This window comes from Penaeus japonicus, unplaced genomic scaffold (assembly GCF_977035675.1).
Source record: "Penaeus japonicus unplaced genomic scaffold, GWHDUDI00000001_assembly GWHDUDI00000040, whole genome shotgun sequence".
Taxonomy (NCBI): Eukaryota; Metazoa; Arthropoda; class Malacostraca; order Decapoda; family Penaeidae; genus Penaeus; species Penaeus japonicus.
This window is the reverse complement of record NW_028234442.1, coordinates 19,875,458-19,880,457: the sequence shown is the minus strand read 5'-3', so window position 1 is coordinate 19,880,457 and position 5,000 is coordinate 19,875,458.

Genomic DNA, 5,000 nt, shown 5'->3' with positions numbered 1-5,000 from the left:
ATTGTGTGTGTTTTTATGTGTGGTGTGTGTGTGTGGATTGTGTGTTATATATATATATATAGTAATATATAGGAAGATAATTATAATATATATATATAATATTTTATATATATTATATATATATATAATTATATATATATATATAATACTGTATATATATAATATATATATAATATATAATATATTTAATATATATATAATTATTCATATATATATATATACATATTAAGAATATATATATACATATATATATAATACGGATTTATCTATAGGTTCTATAATAAATATATAATAATATATAATATATATAATTATACATATATAATATATTAATATAAATATATATAAATACATCTAAAATATATAACAAATATATAATAATGAATATATATATATATTTATTTATATATATATATTATTATACATATAAAGACATATATATGTATATGTATATAATATATATATATATATAATAATATATATATTATATATATTATATATATATATACTATTGAATAGCATACACACACACACACAACACACACACACACACACATATATATATATATATACATATATGTATATATGAGATATATATATATATATATATATAGATGATAGATTATAGATAGTAGATAGATAGATAGATAGATAGAATAGATAGATAGTTAAACGATAGATAGATATAGATAGATAATAGGATATAGATATTCTACAGATATATATTTACATATATATATATATATATATTCATATATATATATATATATACCATATTTACATCTTATATATATATATCACAATTATTATTATATATATATATATATTATATATATAACATTATTTAGCCATATATATATTGTACTTATTAATATATACATATGCTCATATATACTACCCACACACAACAAACACAATACATACATCATATATATACTATATAATATATATATATACTATATATATATATATTATATATATATATATAGAATAGATAGATAAGAGAGAGAGATAGATAGATAGATAAATATAGATATAGCTATATATAGATATAGATATAGATATCGATATAATATATATATTTACATATATAGATATATAGTATACTATATTATATATCTCATTTATATCATATCCTGAATCATATCATATATATCATTTACATATATATAAGTTTATCCTATATATATACTCTACTATATATATATATACATGATCATATCAAATATAAAATCTTATAACCATTTATATTATACTATATCTATATATATTTTATATAGTATTAAATATATAACCAATATATATTATATGTATATACACCCTGTATATATATAAATATATATATATATAATATAATTATAGTATATATAAATCAATATATATTATATAGTCATATATATAACTATATATCATATTTTTTTTTTTTATTTTAATCTGTTGTGTATTGTGTGTATGTATGTATATGATATAAATAATTATATATTATATGTTATTTATATATATATATATATATATATTATATTATTTCCCATAAGTATATATACATATATATTATATATTATATTTATGTATGTCAATCTACTATATATATATATCTACTATAAACTATTATATATATATATATATATATATATATCTAATATATATATATATATTATTATATATATTAGCTATATATATCATATAACTATATATATATATAGTATATATATTATTATAACATATATATGTGTGTGTGTGTGTGTGTGTGTGTGTGTGTGTGTGTGTGTGTGTGTCTGTGTGTGTGTGTGTGTGTGTCTGTGTGTGTGTGTGTGTGTGTGTGTGTGTTTGTGTGTGTTCGTAGAGAGAGAGTGAGTATGTGTGGATAATTGAGGAAGAGATATAATGTAGAGCAGAGTGCTTGTGGTCCCGTGTGATCTTGATACTGATAATGATATTTGTGTATATGTGTCTCTCTCTCTCTCTCTCTCTTCTCATCTCTCTCTCACATCTCTACTACTCTCCTCTCCTCTGCTCTCTTCCGCTCTCTGACTCTCTCTCTCATCTCTCTCTCTCTCCTCTCTTCTCTCTCCTCATCTCACACACCTCACTCTCTCTCTCTCTCTCTCTCTCTCTCTCTCTCTCTCTCTCTCTCTCTCTCTCTCTCTCTCTCTCTGTTTCTCTCGATCTCTCTCTCAATCTGTCCCCCCTCTCTCTCTCTCACGCTCTCACTCTCTCTCACACTCTCTCTCTTTCTTTTTTTTCTTTCTTTACACGCATACATATGGATACATAAACATTATACATATCTATATAAGAATATATATATAGATATTATATATTTATTATATATATTTAGTGTAGTTATAGAATATCTATTTTATATATAATATATATATAGTTATATAATATATATATAGAGGATATATTTATATTATATTATAGCATATACATATATATATATATAGCGAGAATATATTAGAATATATATATATATAATATATTTATATTTTTATACATACATACTAATATATATATATATCATATATATTATAGTAATATATATAGATGCATATATGTATATATTTTTATATATGGTATATATATAGATTAGATAGAAAAATAGATAGATAGGATACCCATATATATGTAATATTATGTGGTATGTACTGTATGTATATTATATTATATAGTTTATAATGCTATATATATATATATTTATATATATCAATTATAATATATATATATACACTATATATATATATATATATATATATATATATAGATATTATGTATGTATGTATATATGTATATATGATATAGATATATAGATAGATAGATAGAATTAGATAGATACCTATATATATATGTATATGGTGTAGGTATGTATGTACTATATAGTTATAGATATATATATATTTATTATTGATTATATTATATTATATATTGATGTATATATTATATGTGATAGATTGATCAGATAGATATATAAAATTATATATATTGTCCTTAGTTATATATATTATATATATATAATATATATATATAAGGTTGTGAGTGTGTGTGTGTGGTGTGGTGTGTGTGTGTGTGTGTGGTGTGTGTGTGTGTGTGTGTGGTGGTGTGTGTGGTGGGTTTTTAATTATGTTTTACACTATGTTATAGATTAGAATAGATAGTATAGATGAGAGTAGACAGGATAGTATAACTATCATCTATATTTGCATCTGAACTTACACTGCCAGATGTCATATCATATACTTGTGTCTTTGATAAAAGGTTGCTCTTGAGTACTTCCGTTACAAAATATCGGTACAATTCTTCATAATTCAGAATTTTATATAAAAGTGAAAGAGTTATTGGCACACACACACACTCATATATCTTATTTATCTAACAGCTAGTATATTCATCACAATTAACTAACGATATCAACAACTCACGAGCAAGTAATGCGCAGTTGCCACATATGGATAAAACGTACGATATTCAGTGGACAGATCGGAAAAAAAGACTATAATTAATGCAAAATAAAACATTGTTTCTGAATTACTTTCTGTAATTTCTTTGGCAGTGCACAAGGATGATTGTAAAGCATCACGATATTAGGTTGTTTGTTGTATGTGTTTATTTATTGTTTGTGTGTGATTGTGTGTGTGTATGTGTGTGTATGTGTGTGTGTGTTTGTGTGTGTGAGGTTTTTATGCTTACATTTTCGTTATTTCAGTTGTGTGTATTTGTATTTGATTATCAGATTGTATACGTGTGACGTGTTACTGTGTGTGCATGTGTGTTTGCGTATGTGTATAAACACACACACACACACACACATATATATATGTATATATATATATATATATATATATATATATGAGAATTTATATATTCTATATATATATATAATATATATATATATATATCATATATATATGTAATTGATAGTTATATTATAACATATAGATAAGAATAGTTAGTCTAGAGAAAACATAAATATGTTACATATGTATAGTATATTGATTATATATATATATATTAATGATATTATATACTATATATATATATATATAGTATAGTTAATTTGCCCCCCCCACTTTGTTTGGTGTGTGTTGAGTGTGTGTACATATATATATATATATATATATATATATATTATATAAATATATATATATTTTCTTACTATTATATATATATTGTATGTATATATATATTTATATATATATATATACATATATGAATGTATTTCATACTATATATATTATACGATAGATTTATATCTATATATATATATAAATCATATATTTATATATATATATATGTATGTATATATATATATTTATATATATATACATATATGAATGTATTTCATATATATATATATATATATATATATATATATATATATATATATATATACATATATAGATAGATAGATGGATAGATAGATATTTAGATAGATGTGTGTGTGTGTGTTTGTGTTTGTGTTTGTGTTTGTGTTTGTGTGTGTGTTTGTGTTTGTGTGTGTGTTTGTGCGTACATGTGTGTATGTGAATACGTACATTGTTTATTAATGGCAGCAACTATGTATATGATAATTACAATGCGGATGTAATTAAATGTTATGCTCTCGTGTGTTGCTGTTATAATTCATAATCTATTATTTTTTTATCAAATCATTATCTTTTTATGTCTGTCCTGTTTCTTTAATGATTTGTTTTGTTTTTGTTTTTCATTGTGATTGGCATTTAATTCCTTCGTTTTCTTTTATCCTTCTTTTTCAAATATGATTTTCTAATTTCTTTTCTTTTTCTTTAAATTTCATTTCAATTTTATTCGATATGCATCACTGTAATTTTCACTCAGTTTCATTTGATTTTCTATTTTCATCTCACTTTCATTTTACAAATATCTATTTCTCTTTTACATAATCTTACTCAAATGTTTATTCCATTGAAGTATCTTTTTTTCAATTTTCTTTTTGCATCGTTTTCACCTAAGATATGATTTACATATTTTCTTTATATACA